This window comes from Symphalangus syndactylus, chromosome 5 (genome assembly GCF_028878055.3).
Source record: "Symphalangus syndactylus isolate Jambi chromosome 5, NHGRI_mSymSyn1-v2.1_pri, whole genome shotgun sequence".
Taxonomy (NCBI): Eukaryota; Metazoa; Chordata; class Mammalia; order Primates; family Hylobatidae; genus Symphalangus; species Symphalangus syndactylus.
Window position 1 is genome coordinate 36337702 of NC_072427.2, and position 22328 is coordinate 36360029.

Here is a 22328-nt window from a genome sequence, read left to right on the forward strand (position 1 = left end):
CAATGGTAAGAACAAATAAAACTGGATCCTCTGTGACTGAGCAACCATGCAGGACACCCCTTTCCATTGTTCCTTAACAAGAGTGTGACAAGCTTCTCAAAGTCAGGAATCTTGACTCAGCATTCTTTGTGTTGCCTGATGCCCACCATCAGCTGAGCACATAGTAGCCATTCAACAAGGACTTGAATGAATGAATAAATGAGTGAACAAATGGCTACATGTGTGGGGTGAGCAACTAAATAAATGAGGTAAGTGTATAAACAAGTGATTCAGAGAGTGAGTGGATAAATGAATGACCGCAGGAACAAATCCTTAAACTGTCATTTTAATAACTGAAGCTGGGTAAGAAATGCCAAGGAAACATCTTTAGTAATGCTTCCCTTCTTAATGATGGAGAAGTAAAAAATGAAGCCAAGGACAGAGGCTGAGTTGGGAGGTGCCACAGTGGAGAGCAAAGAGTGCTGGCCTTAGAGCCCAATGTTTCCACCCCACATATGCATCTCACACGGCATCACAGTGTCCCCTGCTGTGCCTCCCTCTCAGATTTGTGTGAGGCCAAATGAGATCGTGGTTAGGAGAGCGTTGGGCGTACTCTGAAGTGCTGCACATACACATTGTATTTAATCTTTGAATGAGGTCAAAGGAAGTCAATAGCAGGCCAGACTTGCATCTGCACATGTGTAGGGACCAAGGCCATCTTGGCCGGCAGAGCAGCCCTCTCTTAACACTGGGGCCACCGCACAAGCCTTGGCTGCTTCAAATCTCAGACGCTCAGGACAAAGAGACACTTAAGAGCCCCAGAGCGCATAAGCTGACGAAGGAGTGGACCCTCAGAAGGGCTGCAGGTGGGACAGGCTGTTCACCCTCAGGGTACCACCCACAGTGGAAATGCCCGGTGCCCACCTGGGCCCAGCCCTCTGCTCTCTCCCACACCCTCTTTGGACGCGTGGAACTTTCAGCACCTGCATTTTGCTGAAGCACACACTTACACGCTCTTCTGAAAGAGCAATGGGCAGAGGAAATGGAAAATCTGGGGCCTGATTCACACTTACCAATACTCAGAAAGTCCCCAAACAGCCTCCACAATGGGGACCCGCCCGCCCGCCTGCCCGCCCAGCTGTCCCCAGTGCCTCGTGATGGATGTTCCCACTTGCTCATAAGTGGCGCCACGTGGAAGGCGCAGCTGTGTGGAGTCTTGCAGGGACAGCCTGCTTTGCCTCAGCCATGAGGCTCCTAGGTCACTAGAGCTGTGGACCCCAAATGTCAGCTAGACCAGAGGTTTTTAAGTACTTTGTAAGCAATAGAAATCTTAATTTGATTGGAAGCTCTTATGAACCCCAGTCATTAGAACAGATGTAAGGAGAGCTGTCTCTGACTGTAGTAGGGGCTGAATCCCTACTCCCCCAGCCCCACACACAGGCTTGGATCATGTGCACCACCCCTTGAAGGCTCCTGAAACAGTTCTGCAAGTTGCTAGGACAATGTCAAAAACAGGCCTCTTTTTAACAGTGGGTAAACTGAGCCCCAAAGAGAAGACAATTCATAGCCAAGATCGAGCTGCATGTTGATGGTAAAAGTAGAGCTGGAATCCCGGCTGGCTGTTGCCCCAAGACCTGTGCAGAGGCAGAAGGACTATGCTTATGAGAATTAACTTCTGAGTCAGGGTGAGGTGATGAAGAAATGCCAACAGGTGTCATTGGATAGCCCGAGTGGACAATATGGTCTTGCCCCAAAGCCTTGCTACATATGTAAGAGGGCTTTGGTAGCCTGAGTTACTCCTGGAATCAATTAATCAAGAGGAGCCCTAGCATGACAGCCAGGGACCTATGTTCTAGCTTCCACTCTGCCTCGCACCTGCCAGAGACTGGGCCTGTGACTGTTTCAGTGGAGTTTGACTTACGATCTCCGGGATCCCTTCCAGCTCCAACACTCCACATCCAGGTAATGAGGTGAAGCGTTCTCACCTACGGATAGTACAAGGATTCCTCTAGGGAGGAAATGGTCTCTATCTGGAGAGAGATCTTCATGAGGAGATGGAGAGGCGTGGAGGCATGTGATGCGTGCTGCAGCCAAGGCCGTGGGGCAAAGGCCAGCCTCCTCTGCAGGGAACAAGGAAAGAAACGGGAGAGAGAATTAGAGAAGGCAGGGACTGAGGAGCAGCAAGATGGTGCAAAGCTGTAGCTGCCTAGAGCAAAAGGCCAGAGAGAAGCACCCAGCAGTGGAGTGGCCAGAAGGGCATTTTAAGAATGGGAACATCTCATGTTCAACTTGAAGTTGTTTGCATTGCAATGATGTAAATCCTTCCTTCATCCCCACCCCCGCCCCACCCCGTATCTTCAAATAAATCTGCCTCACCCACGAATGCTTTGCGCCAGCAGATTGTTATGTGGAAAATGAGAAGCGGCTGAGCTTCCCATCTGGGTCCGTGAGGTGTGGGATGAAGATAGTAAGTGTGAAAGCAAGAGTCTGAGGCAGCCAGAGCCAATTGAATGTGTAGCTTCTGGAGAGGCTCAGAAATCTTGGGGTCCTTGGATCTCCATGGAGGAGGAATTTGGGGATCTGAGCCAATCTTACCTGAATCTCAAGGGACAGAGAAGACCCCCTGTGACTTATAAGCTGAAATATTTATGTTGTCCAGTCTTGAGCTGTGGTATATGAAAACCCAGAGAAACAGGAGGCAGTGGTCGTGAAATTTTAGTGCATCTAAGCAGGACCTTGGAAGCTTGTTAAAGGTGAAGGTTCCTAGGTCCCATGCCATAGATTCTGATGCAATGGGACTTGGACAAACACTGGGATGAGGTGGTGACATGCACCCAGCCTTTGAAGAGCCTGAAATGCCGCTGGCTGCTTTAGTAACAGGATTCACCTGCAGGCCTCTGGCCACTGCCCATTCCTATTGGTCAAGAGCACGCAGGCCCAGCGTGGAGCAACCAATTCTTGCTGTGAGCCGCCATCTTTGCCTTAGGATCTGCGTTCCTGACAGCCATGGTCATTGGCTCAGCAGTCCTTTTCTGCCAATGCTAGCCCTTAGGGAACACTGCACCTTCTGGGTGGAAAATATCTCTGACTTGAGCTCTAAAGCCTGTGGTATGTGCCTGAGAGCACGTTCCCTGCCCCCTATCCAAGCACATCTCCAGGACCTGACTTCTTTCCTCCCTGGACCCATGATTTTACTTGTCTCCACCCCAGGTGGCCCCCCTGGACATGACCTGGGCCAGCATGCCATATATCCCCTCATGTAGGACTTCCCTTGGACATAGTTTAGATGGGAGAAAATAAGGCAAATAGTGTCAGAAGACAGAGAGAAAGATTTCCTCAAGATAGCCAATCATAGCCTGGGATGCTGGGCCAGATGATGACCAAAGAGTCAAGAGGCACCCAATGAGCAGGTCGGCCCAATGAGCAGAAGAGAGCGCCATAGGCTGTGGGGTTTCTGAGAAGGGCCCAAAAACCTGGAGGGGCTGGGGGGAGAAATCAGAGTTTCATTCATTCATTTATTCATTCATGGTACAGACATGTGCTGAACCCTTCTACATAGCGATATGTGCATAAATAAGCCCAACCCTTTTTCTTAAGAAGTGCACCCTCTAGGAGGGGGTGAAATTGGTCCTTGAAAGGTGACAAGATTCTAAGCAGTAAAAAGGAGGTGGAAAGGTGTTTTAGGTAGAGGGAACAACCCTAACTAAAGTGCAGAGGCAAAACGTAGGCTCAAGAGCCGAGGAGTTGACCAACCTGAGTGAAATATAAATATATGGAAATACATGGTAATTTGACAGACCTTTCCTGTGCTCTGTGCTGGACCTGGGCTAGGTGCTGGGGATATGAAGGTGAATAAGGAAATCTCTGCCCTCAATCACTGAAGCCTTTATTGTCATTCCAGAAGATGTGCAAGAGCCAAAGGGCAGGCAACTCCTCTCACAAAGCATTGCAGGCAGTAAGTGTGAGTATAGATAGAGCTGACCCAGCCAGCCTCATTTCCAAGCAGAGGGACAGGAGGCAAGGTCTGAACTATTACTAAGACAGCTGGGGGGGTTGGCTCCAGCTGCCTGACATGAGATGAAATTTAGTTTGGGGAGATAACCTTCGGGTGCCGTAATTAAGTCCCTGGGCTCTGCCTGGGAGGCCGCAGCCTTAATGAAAACAGCCTGAGAAAAACAAATAGCATGGTTGGTGCTCTTGAAGACATTCTAGTGTAAACGTGCAGACATACAGCACCTACAAACACACAGGGTGGGGTACAATCCCCAAACATGCCACTTTCCCTTGCAAAATGACCCTGGTCAGAGCAGGCTGTGGGGAAACCTCACCACTGATTTGTGCAATGAAGGCGTTTTGGGTCAGGGCTGGGGAACGGTGGAGCGTTTTATTACTTTTTGTTTTTGTTGCTTTTTTTTTCTTTCATGCTTTTTTGTTGTTATTGTTCTCGATGACGTCTGAAAAGTCAAGGCAGCTCTTGGTGGTGATGTTTGGAGCTGTGAAGGTGCCCGGGGTCACTGAAGAATAACTCGTGGTTGGGTGAGGAGCCCTTGAGGAAAGTGCCCCGGCCTGGGAGTCAGAGGAGGTCTGTCCAGCTCTACTGAAAGCTCTGTGACCTTGGGTGAATGAATTTCTTCCTCTCTCTGGGCCTGCTTTTCAGTCAGCCTCTGGGCCCTCCACACTGGGCCAGAGCCCATAACTCTAAGAATAAGAAATTATTACATTAACAACATAGAGATCAAGGGAGAGGGGCAAGAGCTGAGGCCTTAGATGAAGCAGGAGCTTTCAGAAGTAGATTCTGGCCTTTGGCCAACATAACTGGAGGTTGTTGGAAAATAGGGTGCTGATAAAAGAAAATTTTAGGCCAGAAATGGTGACTCACTCCTGTAATCTCAGCACTGTAGGAGGTCAAGGCAGGAGGATTGCTTGAAGTCAGGAGTTTGAGACGAGCCTGGGCAACACAGTGAGAGCCAGCCTCTATCAAAAAAAAGAAAGAAGAAAGGAAGAAGGAAGGGAGGGATGGAGGGAGAGAGAGGAAGGAAGGAAGGAAGGAAGAAAGGAAGGAAGGAGAAAGAAAGAAAGAAAGAAAGAAAGAAAGAAAGAAAGAAAGAAAGAAAGAAAGAAAGAAAGAAAGAAAGAGAAAGGGAAAGAAAGAAGGCATAAAGGTTTTTCTTTGGAAACAAACCATATGATTGTGACGTGGGGTGTGTATTTCATTCTGCTTTGGGTAGGACTTGGTTTCTAGTTTCCGTCAGCATGACCTGAGGCTGGAATAACACCCTCTGTGTGTGCTGGCCACTCAGCTTAGCACCTCCTAAGGACCCAGGAGACAGTATTGGAAACCAGAGCAGGACAAATGGCCCAGCTTTTCCTCAATTCAGGAAGAGAGGAGAGACAGGGAAATCCCAGAACTTTCTCTCCTCCCATGTGCTGGTAGATGGTTAAAAACACTCGTTTTCATGTTCCCACAGTCATTTCAGAGCTGGAAGAACAGAGTCTCCTACCAGGCTCACTCTCTGGTATTTACTGAGCTCCTCAACCTGCCTTTGCAGCCCCCCTCCCCAAGCCCCCTCTGTGAATCAGATTTTTCTCAAGACAAAATGTTTCCAAAGTCTGGACAAGGGACAAGAATACTTGCTTTTTAGGTCCCTGTTTTGTTCCTCTCCATTGCTTTGTTTCATGTCCTTGATGGAGCCCGAAGCCTTGATCACCTGGTCCAAGGGGATCTGGGTGGTGGCCAAGCCTGGTGGTGACCCACTGTCCACCTGGGTCCAGAGTTAGGCCACTCCTTCAGGAGTGGCTTATCACAAGGTCTCTTCCCATGGTGAACGTAGGGCTCTGGTCCAGGGCTCCAGAATCAGGTGGGTGGGAACCCAACTGGCCACAAGGGCAGCATCTGATTCTGCGGAAGAAGGAAGCTCCTCTGTGAGAACTGCTTCTCTTCCCTTGGGAGAACAGAGTTGGTCTGGACCCAAGGAGCATGTCCCAGATGGAGGCTGGAAAGCACTTCAAGTAGGTGTCTTTGAACTCAAAAATATATTAAAAGATGATCATGTAGGTGAAACTAGCAGGCACTTAAAACATGTTTGGAAGAAAGAGTGGGAATGATCAAGAATGGGAGAAGAGGGAGGGAAGATGGCAGAAAGGTAGGAAGCCAGGCAGGCAGGAAGGGAGGGAGGGAGAGAGGGAGGGAGGAAGAAAAGCAGGAAGGGAGGAAGTCAGGAAGGAGGGAAGGAAGGAAAGAAGGAAGGAAGGAAAGAAGGAAGGAAAGAAAGAAGGAAAGAAGGAGGGAGGTAAAGAAGGAAGAAAGTTACTTCACTTCTTGAAGGCTCAGTTTTTCATCATCTGTGAGATAGGAATAACATCCCTTACATCGGGCTGGTTGTGAGAATTAGAAGACATAACTCCTGTGAAAACCCCAATACAAAGCTGCTGTTCCAAAAATATCACAGAGGTGAAGTAACTGCCCAGTGAGGCACAGCTTCCACGTGACTGAGCTAAGGCTGGGACCCAGGGGAATCTGACTCTAAAATTAGTAATTTCCATACCACACCCCAACCTTCTTGGACATGAGGTCACTGAGTCTAACACTTAGTCACATGGTGTCTTCAGACAACATGGTGACTCCTACCCAGGGATGCTCAGAATCCCCCCCTCCACCAAGCCCCAAATAACAACCCAAGGAGAGACTAGCTCATGCTGGAATTCACCAGAGGAAACAACAGAAATGTCTCCCCATGGAAATGGACAACAACCTGCTGAGAAATTGACATAGGGGGTGGCTGGGAAAGGGTGGTGAGCCCCAGTTTCTTTTCAGATTGATGCCACCTAATAACCTCAGGTTGCAGAACTACCATGAGTCACTGCCTTTGGTGCCTCTCAGCCCTATCACCTCTCCCACATCCCAATATTACACAGGTTCTCACATTTTTTTTATTTAAACCATCTCAGTTCCAGCCCAGGAATCCCCTAGGCCCCCCTCATATCTTCAGCCAGGACCTGGTAAGCAGACCTGATGGGCACTAGGGCCACCCATGTCAGGCAGGGAGGTAGGGATCCCAGAGCCCAGTGCTGGGGGAGGCTAGAAGGTGACTTTAGCATCTCCCCATCCCTCTGCAGTTCTAGTTAATCTATGTGCTGTATACCAATCAAGGTAAAAATTAACATAATCAGCATAATTTCCTGGACACACAGTTTTAGTTTCTTTAAATATGTGTGGTTCAGACAATAAGAGATCCTTCCCTTTCACCAGAGAGATCAGAATGACCTGGAAGCTTTCTGGGGTGGGGACAAGAGTATGTTTGCTGAAAGCATCTGTGATCCAGGAACTGGGTCAAGTTTTATAGAGCCATTCGGTCTTTAAGACCATCCCCAGGAGAAGTAGGACATTGTCTCTTTCAGGTAAATAAACTGAAATTCCAAGAGTATAAATAACTTAACCAAAGGCACACTAGATTCCAACTTAAGGCTGCTTACAGTCAAAGCCAGGCAGTGTTCCATTATTTCTTTCTGTTTCTAGAGTCCCCCAAACAGGAACCAGCCTTTTCCTTCTACACCTAAGAGCATGGTGGTTCTAAAATCTCCAGGATCTAAAGTCTTCTGCAAGCAATGCACCAAATTAAAGATGGAAATTGAACACTCTTGGATTAGTTGTCAAGACCCTCATTGGTGAGTATGCACTTAAATATTAAAGTTAATAATCAGCACTGAAGAAAGTTTAAATATTTTGTGGAGCCAAGATGGCCAAATAGGAACAGCTCCAGTCTACAGCTCTGAGTGTGAGCGACACAGAAGACAAATGATTTCTGCATTTCCAACCAAGGTACCAGGTTCATCTCACTGGGGATTGTCAGACAGTGGGTGCAGGATAGTGGGTGCAGCGCACCAAGGGTGAGCTGAAGCAGGGTGAGGCATCGCCTCACCCGGGAAGTACAAGGGGTCAGGGAATTCCCTTTCCTAGCCAAAGAAAGGGGTGACAGATGGCACCTGGAAAATCGGGTCACTCCCACCCTAATACTGCACTTTTCTGGCAATCTTAGCAAACGGCACACCAGGAGATTGTATCCCGCACCTGGCTCAGAGTGTCCTATGCCCATGGAGCCTCACTCATTGCTAGCACAGCAGTCTGAGATCAAACTTCAAGGCAGCAGCGAGGCTGGGGGAGGGGCATCCACCATTGCTGAGGCTTGAGTAGGTAAACAAAGTGGTGGGAAGCTCAAACTGGGTAGAGCCCACTGCAGCTCAAGGAGGCCTGCCTGCCTCTGTAGACTCCACCTCTGGGGGCAGGGCATAGCTGAACAAAAGGCAGCAGAAACCTCTGCTGACTTAAATGTCCCTGTCTGACAGCTTTGAAGAGAGTAGTGGTTCTCCCAGCACAGAGTTTGAGATCTGAGAACAGACAGACTGCCTCCTCAAGTGGGTCCCTGACCTCCGAGTAGCCTAACTGGGAGGCACCCCCCAGTAGGGGCAAACTGACACCTCACATGGCCGGGCACTCCTCCGAGACAAAACTTCCAGAGGAATAATCAGGCAGCAACATTTGCTGTTCACCAATATCCGCTGTTCTGCAGCCTCTGCTGCTAATACCCAGGCAAAAAGCGTCTGGAGTGGACCTCCAGCAAACTCCAACAGACCTGCAGCTGAGGGTCCTGACTATTAGAAGGAAAACTAACAAACAGAAAGGACATCCACACCAAAACCCCATCTGTATGTCACCATCATCAAAGACCAAAGGTAGATAAAACCACAAAGATGGGGAAAAAACAAAGCAGAAAAACTGAAACTTCTAAAAATCAGAGTGCCTCTCCTCCTCCAAACGAACACAGCTCCTCACCAGCAATGGAACAAAGCTGGATGGGGAATGACTTTGATGAGTTGAGAGAAGAAGGCTTTAGACAATCAAACTACTCTGAGCTAAAGGAGGAAGTTCGAACCCATGGCAAAGAAGTTAAAAACCTTGAAGAAAGATTAGATGAATGGCTAACTAGAATAACCAATGCAGAGAAGTCCTTAAAGGACCTGATGTAGCTGAAAAACATGGCATGAGAACTACGTGACGAACGCACAAGCCTCAGTAGCTGATTCGATCAACTGGAGGAAAGGGTATCAGTGATGGAAGATCAAATGAATGAAATGAAGTGAGAAGAGAAGTTTAGAGAAAAAAGAATAAAGAGAAATGAACAAAGCCCCCAAGAAATATGATACTATGTGAAAAGACCAAATCTATGTCTGATTGGTGTACCTGAAAGTGACGGGGAGAATGGAACCAAGTTGGAAACACTCTGCAGGATATTATCCAGGAGAACTTCCCCAATCTAGCAAGGCAGGCCAACATTCAGATTCAGGAAATACAGAGAATGCCACAAAACTACTCCTCGAGAAGAGCAACTCCAAGACACATAATTGTCAGATTCACCAATGTTGAAATGAAGGAAAAAATGTTAAGGGCAGCCAGAGAGAAAGGTCGGGTTACCCACAAAGGGAAGCCCATCAGACTAACAGCTGATCTCTCGGCAGAAACTCTACAAGCCAGAAAACAGTGGGGGCCAATATTCAACATTCTTAAAGAAAAGAATTTTCAACCCAGAATTTCATATCCAGCCAAACTAAGCTTCATAAGTAAAGGAGAAATAAAATGCTTTACAGACAAGCAAACGCTGAGAGATTTTGTCACCACCAGGCCTGCCCCTAAAAGAGCTCCTGAAGGAAGCACTAAACATGGAAAGGAACAACCGGTACCGGCCACTGCAAAAACATGCCAAATTGTAAAGACCATCGAGGCTAGGAAGAAACTGCATCAACTAACGAGCAAAATAACCAGCTAACATCATAATGACAGGATCAAATTCACACATAACAATATTAACCTTAAATGTAAATGGGCTAAATGCTCCAATTAAAAGACACAGACTGGCAAGTTGGATAAAGAGTCAAGACCCATCAATGTGCTGTATTCAGGAAACCCATTTCACTTGCAGAGACACACATAGGCTCAAAATAAAGCGATGGAGGAAGATCTACCAAGCAAATGGAAAACAAAAAAGGCAGGGGTTGCAATCCTAGTCTCTGATAAAACAGACTTTAAATCAATAAAGATCAAAAGAGACAAAGAAGGCCATTACATAATGGTAAAGGGATCAATTCAACAAGAAGAGCTAACTATCCTAAATATATATGCGCCCAATACAGGAGCACCCAGATTCATAAAGCAAGTCCTTAGAGACCTACAAAGAGACTTAGACTCCCACACAATAATAATGGGAGACTTTAACACCCCACTGTCAACATTAGACAGATCAATGAGACAGAAAGTTAACAAGGATATCCAGGAATTGAACTCAGCTCTGCACCAAGTGGACCTAATAGACATCTACAGAACTCTCCACCCCAAATCAACAGAATATACATTCTTCTCAGCACCACATCGCACTTATTCCAAAATTGACCACATAGTGGGAAGTAAAGCTCTCCTCAGCAAATGTAAAAGAACAGAAATTATAACAAACTGTCTCTCAGACCACAGTGCAATCAAACTAGAACTCAGGATTAAGAAACTCACTCAAAACCACTCAACTACATGGAAACTGAACAACCTGCTCCTGAGTGACTACTGGGTACATAACAAAATGAAGGCAGCAATAAAGATGTTCTTTGAAACCAATGAGAACAAAGACACAACATACCAGAATCTCTGGGACACATTTAAAGCAGTGTGTAGAGGGAAATTTATAGCACTAAATGCCCACAAGAGAAAGCAGGAAAGATCTAAAATTGACACCCTAACATCACAATTAAAAGAACTAGAGAAGCAAGAGCAAACATTCAAAAGCTGGCAGAAGGCAAGAAATAACTAAGATCAGAGCAGAACTGAAGGAGATAGAGACACAAAAAACCCTTCAAAAAATCAATGAATCCAGGAGCTGGTTTTTTTTAAAGGATCAACAAAATTGATAGACCTCTAGCAAGACTAATAAAGAAGAAAAGAGAGAAGAATCAAACAGATGCAATAAAAAATGATAAAGGGGATATCACCACCAATCCCACAGAAATACAAACTACCATCAGAGAATACTATAAACACCTCTATGCAAATATTCTAGAAAATCTAGAAGAAATGGATAAATTCCTCGACACATACACCCTCCCAAGACTAAACCAGGAAGAAGTTGAATCTCTGAATAGACCAATAACAGGCTCTGAAATTGAGGCAATAATTAATAGCTTACCAACCAAAAAAAGTTCAGGACCACATGGATTCACAGCCAAATTCTACCAGAGGTACAAGGAGGAGCTGGTACCATTCCTTCTGAAACTATTCCAATCAATAGAAAAAGAGAGAATCCTCCCTAACTCATTTAATGAGGCCAGCATCATCCTGATACCAAAGCCTGGCAGAGACACAACAAAAAAAGAGAATTTTAGACCAATATCCTTGATGAACATTGATGCAAAAATCCTCAATAAATTACTGGCAAACCGAATCCAGCAGCACATCAAAAAGCTTATCCACGATGATCAAGTGGGCTTCATCCCTGGGATGCAAGGCTGGTTCAACATACACAAATCAATAAACGTAATCCAGCATATAAACAGAACCAAAGACAAAAACCACATGATTATCTCAATAGATGCAGAAAAGGCCTTTGACAAAACTCCACAACCCTTCATGCTAAAAACTCTCAATAAATTAGGTATTGATGGGACATATCTCAAAATAATAAAAGCTATCTATGACAAACCCACAGCAAATATCATACTAAATGGGCAAAAAGTGGAAGCATTCCCTTTGAAAACTGGCAGAAGACAGGGATGCCCTCTCTCACCACTCCTATTCAACATAGTGTTGGAAGTTCTGGCCAGGGCAATCAGGCAGGAGAAGGAAATAAAGGGTATTCAATTAGGAAAAGAGGAAGTCAAATTGTCCCTGTTGGCAGATGACATGATTGTATATCTAGAAAACCCCATCGTCTCAGCCCCAAATCTCCTTAAGCTGATAAGCAACTTCAGCAAAGTCTCAGGATACAAAATCAATGTGCAAAAATCACAAGCATTCTTACACACCAATAACAGACAAATAGAGAGCCAAATCATGAGTGAACTCCCATTCACAATTGCTTCAAAGAGAATAAAATACCTAGGAATCCAACTTACAAGAGATTTGAAGGACCTCTTCAAGGAGAACTACAAACCACTGCTCAATGAAATAAAAGAGGATACAAACAAATGGAAGAACATTCCATGCTCATAGGTTGGAAGAATCAATATCGTGAAAATGGCCATACTGCCCAAGGTAATTTATAGATTCAATGCCATCCCCATCAAGCTACCAATGACTTTCTTCACAGAATTGGAAAAAACGACTTTAAAGTTCATATGGAACCAAAAAAGAGCCGGCATTGCCAAGTTAATCCTAAGCCAAAAGAACAAAGCCAGAGGCATCACGCTACCTGACTTCAAACTACACTACAAGGCTACAGTAACCAAAACAGCATGGTACTAATACCAAAACAGAGATATAGACCAATGGAACAGAACAGAGCCCTCAGAAATTATGCCACATATCTACAACTATCTGATTTTTGACAAACCTGACAAAAACAAGAAATGGGGAAACAACTCCCTATTTAATAAGTGGTGCTGGGAAAACTGGCTAACTATCTGCAGAAAGCTGAAAGTGGATCCCTTCCTTACACCTTATATAAAAATTAATTCAAGATGGATTAAAGACTTAAATGTTAGACCTAAAACCATAAAAACCCTAGAAGAAAACCTAGGCAATACCATTCAGGACATAGGCATGGACGAGGACTTCATGTCTAAAACACCAAAAGCAATGGCAACAAAAGCCAAAATTGACAAATAGGATCTAATTAAACTAAAGAGCTTCTGCAGGGAAAAAGAAACTACCATCAGAGTGAACAGGCAATGTACAAAATGGGAGAACATTTTTGCAATCTACTCATCTGACAAAGGGCTAATATGCAGAATCTACAATGAACTCAAACAAATTTACAAGAAAAAAACAAACAACACCATCAACAAGTGGGCAAAGGATACGAACAGACACTTCTCAAAATAAGACATTTATACAGCCAAAAGACACATGAAAAAAATGCTCATCATCACTGGCTGTCAGAGAAATGCAAATCAAAACCACAATGAGATACCATCTCACACCAGTTAGAATGGCGATCATTAAAAAATCAGGAAACAACAGGTGCTGGAGAGGATGTGGAGAAATAGGAACACTTTTACACTTTTACACTAGTTCAACCATTGTGGAAGTCAGTGTGGCGATTCCTCAGGGATCTAGAACTAGAAATATCATTTGACCCAGCCATCCCATTACTGGGTATATACCCAAAGGATTATAAATCATGCTGCTATAAAGACACATGCACACGTATGTTTATTGTGGCACTATTCACAATAGCAAAGACTTGGAACCAACCCAAATGTCCAACAATGTTAGACTGAATTAAGAAAATGTGGCACATATACACCATGGAATACTATGCAGCCATAAAAAAGGATGAGTTCATGTCCTTTGTAGGGACATGGATGAAGCTGGAAACCATCATTCTCAGCAAACTATCGCAAGGACAAAAAAACAAACACTGCATGTTCTCACTCATAGGTGGGAGCTGAACAATGAGAACACATGGACACAGGAAGGGGAAAATCACACACCAGGGACTGTTGTGGGGTTGGGGAGGGGAAGGGATAGCATTAGGAGATATACCTAATGTTAAATGACGAGTTAATGGGTGCAGCACACCAACGTGGCACATGCATACATATGTAACAAACCTGCACGTTGTGCACATGTACCCTAAAACTTAAAGTATAATTAAAAAATAAAAGAAAGAAAGTTTAAATATTTTGTTAAAATTTATCAAAACTGATGTGCCAATTAGCAACTGAGCATCAGTCCAGTCCTGTGCCAGGCATATTGCAAGGTTCAAATGAAGCCTAAGATGTTCTTAATGGTCTAAATGGGAAGACAAGATATTACAGGAAACAGCAGAGAACAATGTTTGACAGTTTTTAATCAAATATAAAGAAACTTGGCTCCACCACTATGTGACATTGAGCAACAGTTTTAATCTTATTGCAGCTTCATTGCCTTATCTGCAAAATGGGAACAGTGATACTATCTCCCTACAGAATTACTATGAGAATTGCATAAGGCAATCACTGTTCAGCTCAGTGCCAGCTGAACAAGCTCTCAGTAAGTGCTGGTTCGTATCCTTGTTGTGGTCGTCAGGAGGTTGGGAACTAATATTTGAGAGCTCCTCCTTTGTATCTATGGCCATTAAAGACAACTTCAAATCCTCAATTCAATTAGTCCTTTGTCATTCGCCTCATTTTCTAGAAGACAAAGCTGAGGTTTGGGGACTCATCACACAATTATTCACCAGCAAAGTGAAAGCTAGGTCTATTTGATATTGAGACAGATAAGACCAGGTCAAATCAAACAAACAGGTATGTTTTTAGCATTGTTAGGACCCTAAGATCTCTAGGATGTTCTGAACCAGGCTGTACAGTAGGAGGTTCTGCATTGGTGGAAATGCCTGCATCCACATTGGCCAACACAGTAGAGCACTTGAAATGTGGCTAGTGTGCCTGAGAAACTGAATTTTTCATTTTACGTAATTTTAGTTAATTTAAATTTAAATAGCCACACGTAGCTAGTGGATGACATATTGGACAGTACAGGGCTAGACTACGGTTGGCACCCTGTTTAACTTTGCATCCGAGCCCCTCCCCATCAGTTCCAATGTCTCATTAGTGTTAACTCACTTGCCTGGGTCCCCTGGCCCTGTACTCCCAACTGACATCCCATGTCAGTGTCTGTCTCCCTCCTCTTTTGCTTTGGTGACACTTTCTGCCCACCTCACCCAGCTCCTCCTGGGTCTGGCCCTCGGCTTCCCTCTGTTTGACCCTGTGCTCTGGCTTCCTATTGCGTCTGCTGAAAACTCCCCAAACCAGGGCCAGACCTCCTGGCTTCTTCACCCTTATCTCAATACCCACCCTCCTACCAAGAATAATCTACCAGGCACAGGTCCTGATGCCCCAGAAGTGTGTGTTTGGGTTGGGGGTGGGGTGGAGTGGCAGCAAAGGAACAATATGTTCCAAACTGACACAAGCAAGACATTCCAGGGTATTTACGTGTTTCCATATGAGAAATACAAAGAGAATAAGTGAAGACCCCTGCTTCAAGGAGCTTCCATAGTCAGTGGGGAGCATGAGGCAAACTGAAAATGCAAGAGAGCAATGACCTTGCAGCACAGCATGAAGACACATCACAGCTACTCAGGCCAAGTGCGCATTCAAACCAGAAGTGCTCTGGGCTTCAGAAGAGAGAGGTCTCTCTGGGCTGGATTCATCAGGGTGCTCCTGGGAGAAGGCAGAGGGGTCCCCTCCCAATCCAGGCTCTGTCTCTCTCCACCCTGCTGTGGCTGGGAAGCTGACCTATAAAGGCCGTGCAAGGGTCTTCTTGTCCTCCCTCTCTGAGTTGGGTTTGGCCAAAGTTGATGGGCAGCAGGGGATGCACAACAAGAGGAAAGAGTAGGGTTTGCACTCCTCTGGCTTCCTCTCTGCCAAGCTGAGGGTTAGCAATGACCAGTTTCCTCCAGCGAAGGCCATGACTCTCACCAGGCAGTCGTCACTTATGGCTGTGGGGCTTCTGTGGTTTCCCTCCCTTGCCTCACCTCTTCCAGCCTAGGGACAGTAGCAGCTCCCCACTGTAGTCGTCCCAGAGTTCTACAACATCTCATGTTGCTCTTGCTGTGCCCTGGCCATTCCCTTATAAAGCATCCCTCCTTAACTCTCTTCAAACGCCTTTCTGATGCATCAGCTGTTTCTTGCAAGGACCCTGATTGATACAGGGTCTACACTGGGTCTTAAAGGATGAGCAGGATTGATACAGGCAGAGGAGCAGAGAAAACCTGAAAAGCAGGCACAAGGCTGCAGGAGCAGTGGCAGGAGACAGACGCCTTGCTCAGGAGGGCCAGCACAGTGGGGCTGGGGAGGGGCTTTGTTAGGTGGGGATCTGGGCTGAAGCTGGGGTCAGGCTGTGGGGGCCTTGATCACCCGGTTGATCATTGTGAAAGTGGGAAACTAAGGAATCCATGTCAAGCTGGGATGGTGCACTGTTTCAGGGCCATGGGTTACTAGGAGCCCTTGAGAGTTTAAAGCTTCTATGGTACTAGCTGTGGTTATCATGTAGGCAACTGATTTTCAAATCTACATGACACCATTGTAGTACAAATAAAAACTGCACTTGAATAGAATTCCACTCTGGCTTCCATGACAATCAAATGAGAATATCATTAATATTCAAGTACATCTCTTCTGTAGCCAATGGCCTACGGAGAACTATTAATAAATACATACTCTGTCTGTTAGACAGGAACTTTCAAATCCCACCTCTTAGTACCCTATTAGCTAAGCAAATACAAGGACATACTACATATACTTAAGTGTAGACACACTGTACTTGTCAGTTTTCCCCCTGCATAATTCAGATCTTCTCAATTTTGGGAAGAAGCAGTTTCTAATACATATTTTACACCAGATGCCATTTGAACAGAGTATGGCATGCCTGAAATGTGATATGCAATGAGATTGGGATTATTCCTTGGCAATACTTGATGACTCCTAGGAAAGCATATTGACCTCTACTGCCTTTATAGCCAAGAGAATGTGGGCGCTTGGCTGGCATTCGCAAAGTCAGAGCTGTCAGAGCGGCTGTTGCTCCCTTAGCTGAAGCAATGCAGAATTCTTTAATAGAATTATGCATTTATACATATAGAACTATGCTAATATCTTAAAAGATAGGTGAAAAAATCTGACTATATTTTCCAAATTAAAAAAAAGAGACTGCTTTGGCTAAAATTTTGCCAAGATACCACAATAATGAAAAGATTTTTGCATCATCTACATCATCTGCCTCCACCTGTTGATTTGCTGAGTATCAGTACGGCAGTACTTTGAGCTTCAGCAGATTTTTTTTTTAAAGAAGGATTTTATATATTGCTTACCTTTTTTCATGGATAATTGATAACGTTGATTACCTAAATAGGCCTAAGATTTCAGGGTTAAATACAACTGCTGATTTGATTGCATTTCTTTCCACCATCCTAATTAATTCATGTGGATGAAAAGTCCGCTGTGAAGATGCACAGGAGGTGAAAACGAAAGATTCCAGGGATCCACTACCAATTAACTTACTCCTCTGTGAAAATCATTAACATGTGAAACTGACAAAATTAAAAGCATCCATACATTTGCCAAGGGAGTATACAATGACACAGCATGTCTCCAAGTTTTTCCGTAGAACGTTATCTGTTAATTTTATTTTTGACAATTCCTGCCCCTGTATCTTCAGCAGAACGCTTTTTCTCCAAATTAAACCAATTAAAAACTATTTAAGGAACACTCTGTGACAACAACGTTTAACAGAATTAACACCACTCGCTGCAGAAACAAGGCAGCAGAAGTTGCGAAACTTATTGGTGATTTTGCTAATGCCAAATCACAACGGAGACATTTTAAGTTTGCTTCTAATTTTCAAATTTGTCTGTGTTGCCTGCATAGTTTTTGGTGCTGACATGTTTTAGAGTATAAGTTTTGAAGTTTGTTTAAATCGTTTTTTGTGTGTTATATCATGAAAGAATGATATTTGGTAATGAATACGGTTTTCTATTTTATTGTGTACGGGAAGGCACTACATAAAGGTTGAACCCATTATTGTGGAGTACACCACTGTACCAAGAAGAATCTAAGATAGTTACACTGTATTTGTGCAGTGAATAGCAACACTAAAGAATTACAGTTCTTCTGAAGGGCAAAGGGGAGAAACGGAATGTTCCATCTTTGCTATGCACTGTGCCATGCATTTTACTACATTGTTTATCTTCATCTTCCCAACAACTCTGAAAGGCAAGAATGTGCCTTTTTTTTTTTTTTTTTTTTTTTTTTAAATGGAGTCTCCCTCTGTCGCCAAGGCTGGAGTGCAATGGTGCGATCTTAGCTCACTGCAACCTCCGCCTCCTGGCTTCAAGCAATTCTCCTGCCTCAGCCACCCGAGTAGCTGGGATTACAGGTGTGCACCACTATGCCCGGCTAATTTTTGTATTTTTAGTAGTAGAGACGGGGTTTCACCATGTTGGTCAGGCTGGTCTAAAACTCCTGACCATATGATCTGCCTGCCTCAGCCTCCCAAAGTGCTGGGATTACAGGTGTGAGCCACTGCTCCCAGCCAAGAATGTGCCTTTTTACAGGTGAAGGGACTTTAATTTGGGAGATTAAGTAACTTGCTCAAGGTCAAATGACATAGAAAGATTCTGATCCAGGTCTATCTGGCTCTAAAACCCTCATAAGAACAAAGAAGGCTCCCATGAACCCAGGACTGTAAGATGTCTGCCTGCCTTAATGACTGGCTGGAATGGTGGAGCTGGGGGTCACAAGGCAAACTTAGGCTTCTGACGTGATCTGAAGGCATATTTAGCATCAGTACAATCCCTTGGCACTGCTCCAAGAGCTGCCCCATTTGAGCTGAGGGCACTCACAACATTACCTCTATAATTAGGCCTGCTAGTTAGGTGCTAAAAGGGCCACCTGGGGAAGGGCAAAGACTTAAATGTGAGTCCCAGCTCTGCCATTTATAGCCCTTGGGCTAGGCACTTAAACCTGCTGCACCTGAAAAGCACATTTAGGAAAAAAAGTGGGTGATGGGGGTGGGAAATAATCTATCAAACATTAAAACGCTGTCTGGAGGAATCACTTAAATGACCTGCGGAAAAAAATCTTTGGAAAGTAGCATATATACAGGTTCTTCTGCAGGCTATGAGCCTGCAGTGAAGGGGCACTGGCCCAGGTTCAGGAAGCTGCCTTAGGTCTTTGTTGCTCAAAGTGTGGCCCACAGACCAGCAGCATCGGTATCACCTGGGAACTCGTCAGAAATTGAGGCTATTGGGACTTAGCCCAGACCTCTGATTCAGAATCTGCATTTTGACAAGATTCAAGTGTACACATTCAGTTGGAAAAGCACTGCCATAGGCCTCTCAGTCTGGCTTTCCAGGTCTCAACCTCCAGGACATTTAAATAAGAAGGTTAGCTTCATTCACTTCTCAATTACTCTTATTACAAAAATAGAATTGAAAAGGCTCTTGAAGACATCCAATCCAGGAATGGTGAATACCTGCAAGGGTGCAGCCATCCTTCCCAGAGACCAGAGCAGACATTGCTAATCAATCAGGAAACTCTTCCATGGTGCTCAAGAGCAGCTGCACCATCCCCTCCACAATGCAGTCCAGAAAGCCTGATCGCTCTTTCGTAATTACCATGGGTATGAAACCTACTTACCACCCCTGACCCCCGCTATGTGGCCTAATCCCTTCTTTATTCATAGGTCGACCTTATCTCCAGTTTAAGCCCATTTTCCCAACATGTTATCCAATTTAATATTCACCCCTTCAAAAGTGTTCAACAAATTATATGGTTACACTGCTTAAACAGAAACTGAGTGTTTCCAAAATTAAATGACGTCCCCAAAGATGGAGAATCCTATTCCTCTGGCTCAACTCTCATCTTCATGTCACCTGTCTGTTCCACCACCCACTTCAATATTTTAGACCAAGGGAGGGAAGACTTTAAACCTCACAAAGAAGTTTAGAACATTACCCTGGTGCTCCCAAAATCCAAGGTAGAAAGACAACAGAGGTTTTTTAAAATGCTCTGAGACCTCGAACCCCACTCCCATGTCCCCTGGCCACCCAGCCTTGTCACCTGCTTGGAGCTGGAGCTGGCATCTTCACGACCAGGAAAGGGTAGCATGCTGAACCTGCCTCCCCCAGGCTCTTCATTCAGTGTCCCAGCTGCCTGCCTCAAGTGCTACATGCAAAGCGCTCTGAAATAGGGTGATATTCTCAATTTAATTTTTGTTCACATGTAATAGGAGATCGATACCCTCATTAAAGTGCTGTGCCAATCAGCCAGTGGGAAGCAGCCTATGTTTTTGGAAGGCAAATCGTTAAGAACTAGAATACGGTGGAGGCATGTATACCGGCTGCATCCAATTTCAAGTGAAAATTAATGGCAAATTCTTGTAACCACATTAAGAGCCATTGTCGTTCATTTGAAATCAGTTAAACATGAAAACAATATGAAAACCATCTTGAGTTCATGGAACATAAATATTTGTCTGTATTTTTTGCCAGTGCCCCAGAGAGACTAGGAGATGTTGGCAGATCGGTGTTCTAAAAACATGCTCACGAAGGGGGAAAAATAAGGAACCTGACTCTTGTTGGGTTGAACTATTTGTCAGCTTTTCCATTTCCTCAGTCAAAAGATAATTAAACAGTAAGCAGATGTCAGAATCTAATTGATGCAAGGAAAGATTGCTCAATGTCTTATGGTGCTTTGTCATTGTTATGTACTGTCTGCAAATAGCCCCTTGGCTGGTACAAGTAGCAGAAAGTCAACCAGTTAGCTTCTCTTCCCATGGAGGCAGAGGCTCTCCCAACAAATATACCTGTGTTCAGTCACTCTGGGTGTCAAGAAGCACCTAAGAAAGTTCCTGGGACAATGTCTTAGGCATATTAGAACAGAGAGAAGCTGTGGCTTTTCAGAAGAGTGGGGAGAGGGGAAAAGGAGAAAGAGAAATAGAGAGGATGGGGGAGATGGAGGTGAAGAAGGGAAGGGTTGAGAGATGAGAGAGAAAAAGAATAGGAAAAGAATCAGAAAAAGGAACTGTTGGCAGAAGGAGAGAGTCCCAATATGGTAAAATCAAAACGGCATGGTCTTCAGAGTCAAGCCTACTGCTTGGTCATCCCTTTCCAGCTGTGGGAACTTAGACCATGAATTTGACTTCCCTGAGTGCATTCCTTCCACTGACCATTGGATATCATATTCCCTGCCCGGGCCTTCCCACAGCTTGATCTGAGATGCAAGGAGTCATAAGTATCAGTGTCTGAACATTGCAAAAAACTGCACAACTGCTTCAATTTTTTTTAAAAAGAGTAGAAGGAAATCGGGTGAAAGAGAATTAAAACAAAGAGGGGTGCCAGGCATGGTGGCTCACACCTGTAATCCCAACACTTTGGGAGACTGAGGTGGGCGGATCACCGGAGGTCAGGAGTTGAAGACCAGCCTGGCCAACATGGTGAAACCCTGTCTCTACTAAAATACAAAAATTAGCCGGGCGTGGTTGTGGGGGCCTGTAATCCCAGCTACTCAGGAGGCTGAGGCAGGAGAACCACTTGAACCCAGGAGGTAGAGGTTGCAGTGAGCCGAGATTGCACCACTGCACTCCAGCCCAAGTGACAGAGTGAGACTCCATCTCAAATAATAATAATAATAATAAATACAGTGGGGTGTGGGAGAGCTGTCTCTCTGTTATGCTCCCTTATGGGGAACCCACAGCAGTGCTGCTTGGAGTTCAGTGTGACTCAGAGATGGGTGAAAGAGCTCTTTCAGATTCTACTGTAGATTCCTCCCCTTAAAACACACACACACACACACACACACACACACACACACACACACACACACACGCTCTGCTCTCTGTGGGAGAGCATTCAAATGGTGTCCGGAACCCAGGGGGACAACAGACTTGAAAAACAACTGCCAGCTGGGCACAGTGGCTCACACCTATAATCCCAGCACTTTGGGAGGCTGAGCGGGTGGATCACCTGAGGTCAGAAGTTTGAGACCAGCCCTGGAACACAGTGAGACTTCGTCTCTACAAAAAAATTTTTTAAAAAGATATTAGCCAGGTATGATGGTACGTGCCTGTAGTCCCAGTCGCTTGGGAGGTTAAAGTGGTAGGATTGCTTGAGCCCAGGAGGTCGAGGCTGCAGTGAGCTGTGATTGCACCACTGCATTCCAGCTTAGGAAATAGAGCGAGACCCTGTCTCAAAAACACAAACAAACAAACAAACAACTGCTGTGATATGTCCATAATGTCAGTCCACAGACCACTGGGTAAAATCATCATCCATGGCTTCCCCCTTCAGGATGCACCTCTTCCATGGAGGGCTGTTAGCCACCACTTGCAAAAAGACTCCCATCAGGCCATCTCACCAGTTACCAAACACAGCCAGCATGGCCAGCAAGACTAAAACTCAGATTCTTGTTGTGTAACTTATTAGATGCTCTGTTCCAAAGAAAACAATTGACTAATGAACTGGGGGGTTCACACTTCCTCCTGTCTCATCTCTGATATTACCTTACTGTGTGGTCTCAGATCAGCATGAACACCCTCTGGGCTTCCACTTTCCTATGTGGGAAATGAGGTTGAACAGCTTGAGCCTAAGAATCTTTCTACTTGTGACATTCAAAGTCTT

The 22328-nt window shown here is 44.9% G+C and overlaps 1 long non-coding RNA gene across 1 annotated transcript in view; it reads right to left on the reverse strand.

Moving 5' to 3' along the window:
* Window positions 1-22328, reverse strand: part of LOC129482324 (uncharacterized) — a 108022-nt gene that overhangs the window by 65102 nt on the left and 20592 nt on the right. Inside the window, exons 3-4 of the long non-coding RNA XR_008657663.2 lie at window positions 19771-19891; window positions 1965-2099 (exon numbers count right to left, since the gene is read on the reverse strand). This is a non-coding gene — a long non-coding RNA (uncharacterized lncRNA). The remainder of the gene's footprint in view (window positions 1-1964; window positions 2100-19770; window positions 19892-22328) is intronic.